Here is a 10242-nt window from a genome sequence, read left to right on the forward strand (position 1 = left end):
GAGCTGTACATGAGTGGATGGCTAGGCAGAAGAAAGAAGTCTGTAATGATTTTGAGAAGCTTTGTCAAGCACTTATTGAAGAATAAAGTGCGTTTATTGACCCGACTGCTGCGATAGCCGCCGCTCTTAACATTAAGCACGAGAGAGCAGAGTCCCCTCGCGAATATTACGAGAGACTTAGACGAACTTATTTTGCAGGGCGAAATGATGAGGGTTGCGAAGAGAACACACATTTCAAGGGTTTATTCATTGCGAATCTCCACCCGTCAGTCAGAAAGATGATCTTAATGCATACAGATGCACAGACCATGAAAATGACTGATATTAAGAGATTCGTGCAGAAAGCCTGGGAGTATGATGTCCAAAGTCGCTCTGAGCAAAAAGCTGTTAAAGTGACTGTGTTTGCCGTCAGAGCCAGCAGGATTAATTCCCCCCTGCTCGAAGGAGCACAGGCTCCTGAGCTGGCTAAGCCCCGTTCCAAAGCATGCACACAGGACTGCACCCAGCGTCCTAAGTGCCATGAGAACACCGGGGGAGGGAAAGGGCTAGATAAAGCTGAACAAAAGGATTCAGTAGCCGCCCACCTGGCCAGGCTTGAACAAGCTTTATTAGGACAGGGACAACCGCTCCCCAAGGCTGCCGGAAGCGTGAATGAGCTGATACTCTCCACTGGAGGAGGCGGAGACCCGCCCCCTCTCCCTCCCTCAGTCTATCTGATTGAGCGGAAGGGTTCCTGCCTGGATGAATTCAGCCACTCCCAAGTCAGTGCTGACTCCACCCCTGAAGTCACAGAGCAGGCAGTAAAACACAGAGGAAAAGCAAGTAGCTTTTACCTCAAAGCTGCCATGGGAGATGTCTTACACAGTGAGACACTGATTGACACTGAGGTTGAAAGGTGTTTGATGTCACACGGCAAGCTCAAACGGGTTGAAAAAGAAAAGGGCATGCGACTCAGAGAGGAACCTTTGGTGGATCACCAGAAAGGCAAAGTGTGGAAACAGGTCAAGGCTCCTAAGCCTTCTGTACAGAAGGAAAGGGGGGCCAAGAGGCAGACTGTGCTCACACAGTGCCCACCGAACACATAAGCCTATGTGGAGATTCCTTCTGTTCCCTCTGGACAAGAAATAAAAATATTTCCTTGTTCCCCGGATATACAGGGAAGTCGTGTCCCGGCCAAGGTCCCAACAGCCTCCATGCCACAGGAGCGGTGCTCCAAGCAGCCGCCTGATCCACCAGGTAAAGCACACACCTTTTACATCCCTAAAGAGGAGCAGATCTCCCCACCTGGCGATGAAAAGGAGCTTTCCCTGTGCACCCTGGCACCCAAGAGGGGTCAGGAACACCACCCTGCAGTGGTGGAAGGGATCCAGATGGCAGGAGAGCAGGTTGGTGATGTAGCCCTCACCCTTAGCCCTGAGAGGTCCTCTATTAGTGAGGATCTGCTTGAGCAGCTGTCACAGGGCCACCGCCAGGTGCCCCTGGTGCAACATTCACAGGTTAGACAGGAGGCCCAGCTGGACGCTGAGACTACTGCACTGTGGACACACCTGATCCCAGATGCCGATTCCCTCTGCTGTGACCCAGGGAACCTGCAGTCAGGTAACATTATTTCTCACAACTACCAGGTAGTGAGTGAGACTGACCTGATTGTTCCTGCCTCAACGGCAGGGTTGCCAACACACCCAGTCCCCCAGAAGGGACAGGGAATGAAAGCCGAGCCGGGTTTCTTACAGCCACCAGCTCAGTCTGTCAGTCTGAGTCTGACCAACAGTGGTTCAGCCAGACTGGAGCTGGATGGTCAAGTCACCCGCCTGCCAGTGCAGGACATCGCAAAGAGGGGTGTCAGAATCCCCGCCTGCACTGACATGGGCCTGGTGAGTGATAGTAAGTTCAAAGACAGTGAACTAGCTATCCCAGTACTGGGGCAGCTCCCCGAACCCCTAGCAAGGGAAGGGGGGAGTGAGCAGGTGTCCTACACCCAAGCCCAGCGAACGATTGTAAACATGCCGATAGAGGGATTCCTCAATCAGGAAGTGTGCAGGGTGGACCTGAACAGTGAGAATGGGGTAACAATCCCAGATCACTCAGGTGCTCCAGATGACCACTCAGCCGAGGGTCAGGCATGCTCCACCGCTGCACCGCCCCCTGCAGGGTTCCTAGAGCACAGGCATGAACAAATCGAAAAAGCAGATGCCCTGGAAAAGGAGGAGCAGCATCAGCAGCTGCGTCAGATCTCCCCATATTTCCAGGATGTTGGTGCCCAAGATGCCACAGGGCATACTGAGAAAGACACCATGTACACGCTGCGCCAGCTTAGAAAGGCGACAGTCATTCAGAAGGAGATGACTGGGATCAGCCACCCGAAAAGACTTTTGGGAGGACTGATTGCTGCCGCCACTGTTGCACGTTTGCTTTTTTCTGGTAGGTTTGTGTGCTACTGGCACTCTCACCCTGACTGCCCCAAGAAGGCAGGGGTCAGAGATGCCGGAGGGTAGTGACAGACTGTATCGACAGCAGCAAAAGTTGGAAAGCTTAGGGAAAACCCTACAGGCAATTTCCTATGCAACAGGGTTAAACCTTATTCCCCAACCAGTGGACATGATTGTTGGTGTTATACAGTGGGTTTATGCTTGTGTGCAACAGGCCAGAATGTTGACACAAGACCTATTAAGGGAGCTTAGTGCCACTGTAGCCAGTCTAACCACGGCACGATTCCCAACCCACTTGATTCCACTCTTCTCAGTAGAGGAGTATGTGACATTAACCCCATCGCTCATAGCTCACCCAGAAGGCAATCCAAGATTGAATTTGGTTCCAAATCTTGAGATGGGTATGGCTACCAAAGCTATCCATTGGCTGTGTCTAAACGATTCACCAATGAAGGGTGTAAAGCTACTATCGAGCAGAGGGAGGTTAATGAACCCCATGAAGAGCAGGTAGGAAGTAAATGGCTGGTCAGCACACCACATTTAACTGACACTATGACTTGTGACAGGCATGATACAGCTACCACAATGCAGCTACCTAATCAAACAGTTTTCCTGCAAGTTCCCGAGGAGGCCATAGTACAGCATGGTAACTTAACACTGTACGGTCTGGAACCAGACAACATAAGACCAAACTTGAGGTCATGGATGCCTTCAGGTGCCACACTATTGAATTGGATAGAAATCCAAGAAACAGTAAGCCCTGAAGAGGTACAGGTAGTTAGTTTGCTTTAATGGAACAAACCTCCAAACCACCCTAGCAGATACCCAACACAGGTGTTGTGGTTTATCGCGGGGCTGGGAACAGGAACTGGTTATATTTTAACACTGCTGCTGGGAAGCTGGATCATGACTGACAGTGTACTCTGAATGCTGTACTCTTGCATCAAAATGTAATCTGGGTAGCATGAATGAGTCAAAGGTAGCATGTCAAAAGAAAGGAAGTGATTTCTCCCCAAATATCTACTACAGAGGTATCAGATATTGACAGTGAACTTCCTGATGTGTAATTCCTAGACCTAGATAATGTCTCCTACCGTGTTTATACATACTCCAGATGTTATTCATCCTGTTTGTATCCAACACTGGTTCCGGTATGAATTCTCGAGGAGTAATGTGGACATTTAAGATTAATGTTCTAATGGCAAGGGACATCACTTAACTCTGTTTTGTTTTGAAGGCAACAACGCCTCAGGACCTCGTGACCTTCAAAAAGGGGGGATATGTAGCGGCGAGGCTTATTAATAAGGCAGAATTAAGTGTTCTGAGCCTTCCCAAATGAGGCCCCATTTCTCTGTTCATCTCTGTGGTGCAGCCACAGAGAAACTGTTCTGCAGGGTGATTTAAGGTCCTAGGACAGCTCCCAAAGGGGGATGCACTTAGCTAAGCCTGGCTATCATGATCAATGGTCATCCATTGGCGCCTATCTGTCTAGGGAGTGCCAGTTGGACATCTGGACTGCATTACTAAGTGTCAGGACTAAGTGACTCATATCTCACCTTGATCAATCAATCAGGGACTGGTAGGGCCGAGTAACCCACGTGGGACTCTGATGCCTATGGAACTTTCAGCCAATCAATGAGCTGAAGTTCCTCCAGGTAAAAACAGGCAACACAGAGAGCCTGTGAGATTCAGTAAGATTCAGAAGGGAGGATTCAGAGGATTCTGTGGACAATTCTAAAGGGAATTCAAAGGAGAATTCCAGAGCAGGACGGCCCAGGAGCAGAAGGCTCCCAAGGGCAGGACATTCTCGCAGCACGCCTCCTGACCATCCTGAGACTCAGCCCGGACAACCACGGAACGGCCAGTGTGTCCGAGTGCCAGAACTTTCCTTTGTTCTAAGAGTCTAGAGCGGAGGTTGCCAGAGAATAACCAGAGGATCCACCCGAGGTTAGCACCAGCAGCAGGCCTGCCTTGTGAACAGGTCGGAACTGTGGACAGCTGAATCACTATTCAGAACTAGCTCTTCATCAGAAACGAACCGGTCCTCTTCCTGACTTGCTGGGACCCACAGTCATCTTTTCTCCTGTGCACAAACTTTGCTAGTTAAAGCCCACAGTGAGCATCAGCAGCGCACCGTCGCAAGCCGCACAGCACAGCCTGGCACGGAGCCAGAGAGCGCGGATTGGACAGCAACAGCCTGCAACTGTTTCTTTGTGCCCGCAGGAAGATCTGAATCCCCAAAGATTGGATGAGTATTCAACTTCACTGCATTACAGCTCGAGAATTCAATTGTTATCCCAACCAGTTGATATCAATTTAATTCCTAAGAGTTATGTACTTGTTTGAGTATCTAATGTAGAAGTTATAACCAAGTTCATTAACGAAACGGTCTTAATGAATGATATACTGAACGTATGTCCTCTTGATATGTGTAACACTTCGTAACTGACTGAATATATATCTTTTGTATTCTGATAACCCTCTCGATAAGATCTGTTAGGTTTACATGCATATTTTATGTATTAATAAATGTATCCTCGTGTATTAGTACCTGTGTGTGCGCGTTGTTTGAGTTATGTCACATGGTTGGATTCTAAAGCCATCAAAAGAATCAACTTTGTGATTTACTGCTACAATTAATAATTGTCTCAGTAAATGCCCAAACCCTACAGAACTGGTGCCTTCAGAGAGCCACTACATTTAATTTTGCTATGGCAACATTACATATTTGGCGTCCCTGAGCCGGTTTTCTTACATGTGAAAATAACATTTTAGCATCATATTATTACATACAGGTCTCTAGCTTCAACACAGTGATATATATATATACTCAGTGATTTATTGGTACATGCCCAGGTCAATAATCAGAATGAGGATTTATTTCCAGACGGGCTACAGGTAGTGTTGTGAAATACTTCAACACACTGGATCGCAGATTTAGACCCCCTGCACTCTTACTCCTTAAAAACCAAAGAAATGAAGATATGTAGCAATCACATTGCAACAGGGCTGACAGTGACTTAATGCTTATACTAGTGGACTTCTGGTACCTTTAGGGTACGGTGTTCCCTGAAGGGCTCTCAAACCCCGCATTTCAGATGCCTAGCTGTATCGCTGATGTGTTGCACCTCAGAATCACTTTTAAACCTTACCTCTGGTATCTTTAATCCCTATTGCTCAACGCATGGTGAAAGTATTGCATAAATGTGTCTGAAAATGAGCAATGGGCACCTGAGAGACTCATTTGCCTGTTTCACAAATGATCATATTTGACTAGAGATTCTGTTTGGGATTCAGTTGTGCATTCTGACAGCAATCGCTTTCAAAAAACGATACATTCTGGATGAGGTCAAGGTGCAGGAACACTGTATTTAGGATGTGTTTGCACTTATTCTGTGTCTCTAGCTTCAACACAGCGATATATGTATATGCTCAGTGATTTTTTGGTACATGCCCAGGGCAATAATCATTATGAGGATTTATTTCCAGATGTGCTAGGGGTAGTGTTGTGAAATACTTCAACACACTGGATCGCAGGTTTAAACCGCCTGCACTCTTACTCCTTAAAAACCAACAAATGCAGATATGTAGCAATCATATTGTAGCAGACACTCATTTGCCTGTTTCACAAATGATCATAATTTACTAGAGATTCTGTTTGGGATCCGGATGTGCATTCTGACAGCAATCTCCTTATCGCGGCTTTGCCCTTCTTGCCTCTTTGGACAATATCTCCATCTTGTGGTCGTTGTTGGTAATGTCTAGACAACATCTCCATCTTGTGGTCGTTGTTGGTAATGTCTTCTTATGCCCTTTTTTATTTTAATTCTCTATTAGTTGATTCTAGAATCTCTACAATGGAGATGAAAACATCAGTTTTATAGCAGACAATATGACATTATTTATAGTCCAATTAGAAACTTATTACCCTGTTTTTAACATAATAACAAATTAAAATTGATTAAAACTAAGTTTGGAACACCAGGGAACATAACAAATGATTTTTAGGAAAACCATGAGGTTCTCTGTGTCCGATGCCTGCAAGGGGAGAAAGCTAGAATCCTTTGATTTTTTCAAAATTTGAAAATAAACATCATATAACAACAGCTTTCATTCCTAGGAGTGAAAAATAACCATTTTTGAAGACATAGTAGTTTCTAAAACACTACAATAAAGTTAAAAACATCAGTTTTATATTACATTATTTTTAGTGAAATTAGTCATTTTTTGCACTATTTTTAATAAAATATCTAATTAAAAGTGATTAAAATTAAGTTTGGAACAACAAGGAACACAAAAAAAAAAAGATTTTCAGGAAAACCATGAGGTCCTCTGTGCCCGATGCCTGCAAGGGGAGAAAGCTAGAATCCTAAAAAAAAGTTATCAATTCTAGAGCCTAAGAGGAAAACAAGACAAATGTATATCTCCAAATAATTTTATGTGCTTCAGAAGAGCCCAGGAAAGTTTTTTGCATACATGAAACCACGCCCGTTTGCACATAAGCAGACATGGTTGCACACACGACTGCATGAAAGCACACGTGCAAGCGAAGTCATCCTGTTGAGCATTTGAAAAGCCGCACCACGCCGCACTTGAAATAGCTCTTACATTAGTGATAGATGCAGGAATCGCCTTTTTATTTACGCTCTTACCAACGCGATGGAAAGCAAAACAAAGCAAAGCAGAGCAAAACAAAACGAACAAACGAAAACCCCCACGTCCCGCACTTGCATATAACGCCGTTACGTGCCCAAGAGGTATTGTACGTCATCCTAGCACTGCACCCCGGGGCGTAAGGTATATGGGAACGAGCACACGCCACGAATCGTCTCGAATCACTCCCTACAGCTGTAAGGCGCCTTGAAGCCTGCACCCCCAACATTCTTCTTTGCGCATCTGTGAAAGGTAAACTCTTGAGCAAACTCTGAACCAGCTCTAAGGAAACTAATCTGATTAGACGTTACTTTGACTCATCTTTTTACTCTCAGTGCTGGATTGCTCAAACTCCAGCTAGGGTTAGGTTTAACATTCCCACACTACTTAGACACTTTGTTTACGCTCAGTGCTGGATTTTGGGAACTTCAGGAGGAGTGGGAATTTTCTCCTATCTGTCAATTCTGTTTTGTTTTGGAGACTCTTGGCTGCCTATATTGTACAGTGCAGCGTGAAGGAAACATTTTCCAAAACTGTGTCAGCTCAGAAGTTGTAAGAAAACCTCTCCAGCTGCTTTACCTCTCTTCATTTTTGTCATTTAATGTGACAATCGATGTATAACTGGAGCCTCACATATGCAAATGGTGAGGCTCCAGTTCGACACCACTTTACAGTATATGACAAAAGCATGGCAGACTGTGCCGGACCAGCTGGTAACTTCCGCTTATTTTGACCATATTAAACATTGGAAATCTTCCCACTTGCATTTGTGACACTTGATTTTGGCTCCACCTAAGACACTCTTAAATCTTCAAACACTTTTCTCTTCTCCCGCAACACTCTTGTCTGTCGGCACTATGTGGCAGTGTTGCATGACAACCCCTCTCACCACGGAAAGGAACCTAACAGCTTTGGTAAGAGAGGAGAAAAGGACATGGCCCATACGGGGCTCGAACCCGCGACCTTGGCGTTATTAGCACCACGCTCTAACCAACTGAGCTAACCGGCCTCATGAGAGTGCCCCTCTCTGTGCTGCAAAAAATCGAACTCAGGGAATTTCTTTTGTCCTCCTTTGAATAGAAAGCCGTGTAATTCAGTGTACGGGCTTTCTCATGCAGTTTCATGATTTCACAGCATTATTCAGCTGATTTTAAATGTACCTAAAGGAGAAACATTATTGAAGACCATCAATTACCAAGAGCTTTTGTCAAAGGTTTTGGTGGTCATTTCTAATGACCACAGAGCACTATGACCTCGGTTTTACATCTCATCCAAAAGACAGCGCCCCTTTACAACACAGCTTCTCCGTCACTATATTGGGAGATTGGGACCCGCACAGACCTCAGGGTGAGCGCCTCCCCGCTGGCCCCATTAACACCGCTTCCAGCTGGAAGCTTTGTTTTTCCCTGTAGCTCACCCTCATCCAGGTACTGACCTGGCTCACACCTGCTTAGCTTCAGTGGGTTTTCAGTTGCGAGTTGCAAAAGTTGGGATGCAAGTGATGGAGCTCTTCGCTGCAAAAGCCACTGCATTGGCCAGGAATCGAAACCAAGCCTCCTGCGTGGCAGGCGAGAGTTCTAACAATGAACCACCAATGCTCAATGCCTGTACCTTCAAAAAAGACGCTTTTTTGGTGCTGTGTGAAAAAAGCGTCGACATCTACTTCCAGCTGCAAAATGCCATCCGCGGACGCTGTGAATTTATTTATTTAGACACTGCTCAGAATCCCCTGTAAGATTCTCCTTCAATTCCATTTTGCAGTGCTTTAGCTCTTTCAAAAGGCTTCGCTTTGCTTACCAAAGGCTTGTGACAGCATTTGAAAACACTTGCCACTGCGTTGGCCGGGAATCGAACCCGGGTCACCTGCTTGGAAGGTAGCTATGCTCACCACTATACCACCAACACATGCCCGGGGGAGCCCTCCAGGACACCACCAGAGAATGCTCACGATTTCAGAAGCTGTCTCCGGGACGTGCTGATTCCACACATCCTGAATAAATCATGTTATTGTTAGTTGCTGTAGCTAGACGTTCAAATGAGTTTCATGGCCAGATGGACTGTTTCCTCAAGTGGTATAGTATTGCAGTAAGACAGCACGATGCCTGCAAGACTATGTCACGCTAAACGCCACAGATTGTGTTTGTCCGTTCGTGTCAGTCGTCCTGCAGCCACGGGAAGTGGGACACAAACATGCTGCAATGCTTTCAAGACATTAGGATTTGTTTGTGCAACATCCGAGAAGAGTACTTGTGGCTTGAATGTGACTGAGCAAGGTGTTTAAAGACAGAGACTGAAAACTGTTAAAGGATGAGTCAAAGTAACGTCTAATCGGATTAGTTTCCTTAGAGCTGGTTCAGAGTTTGCTCAAGAGTTTACCTTTCACAGATGCGCAAAGAAGAATGTTGGGGGTGCACGCTTCAAGGCACCTTACAGTTGTAGGGAGTGATTTGAGACGATTCGTGGCGTGTGCTCATTCCCATATACCGTACGCCCCGGGGTGCAGTGCTAGGATGACGTACAATACCGCTTGGGCACGTAACGGCGTTATATGCAAGTGCGGGACGTGAGGGTTTTGCGTTTGTTCATTTTGTTTTGCTCTGCTTTGCTTTGTTTTGCTTTCCATCGCGTTGGTAAGAGCGTAAATAAAAAGGCGATTCCTGCGTCGACCTCTAATGTAAGAGCTATTTCAAGTGCGCCGTGGTGCGGCTTTTCAAATGCTTAACAGGATGATTTTGCATGCACGCGTGCTTTCATGCAGTCGTGTGTGCAACCATGTCTGCTTACGTGCAAACGGGCGTGGTTTCATGTATGCAAAAAACTTTCCTGGGCTCTTCTGAAGCACATAAAATTATTTGGAGATATACATTTGTCTTATTTTCCCCTTAGGCTCTAGAATTGATAACTTTTTTTTCATTTTTGGCATTTTTCATCATTTTCCAGAAAGTGGTTTCAAGCCCGATATCATGCGAAGAAACTTCAGGATTCGTGGATCAGTCAATGGATTTTCTTCAAAGTTGGATTTTTGCACTCTGTGGACCAAGAGATGTTGTTCTACAATGTTTTTTTTTTTTCAAATTTAAAAATATCATTTTTTCATGGAGCTTTGAATGGAATGGATTCACCCTCCTTTAGCCAGGACAGAGCTCCAGGAGCCTGGGTA

General features: G+C 45.7%; 1 non-coding gene across 1 annotated transcript; it reads right to left on the reverse strand.

The window, feature by feature from the left end:
* Positions 1-8017: 8017 nt before the first annotated feature.
* Positions 8018-8091, reverse strand: trnai-aau (transfer RNA isoleucine (anticodon AAU)). Its single transcript has one exon. It is a non-coding gene; the product is annotated as a tRNA-Ile (tRNA).
* Positions 8092-10242: the final 2151 nt, after the last annotated feature.

This window comes from Lepisosteus oculatus, unplaced genomic scaffold, assembly GCF_040954835.1.
Source record: "Lepisosteus oculatus isolate fLepOcu1 unplaced genomic scaffold, fLepOcu1.hap2 HAP2_SCAFFOLD_137, whole genome shotgun sequence".
NCBI classification, from domain to species: domain Eukaryota; kingdom Metazoa; phylum Chordata; class Actinopteri; order Semionotiformes; family Lepisosteidae; genus Lepisosteus; species Lepisosteus oculatus.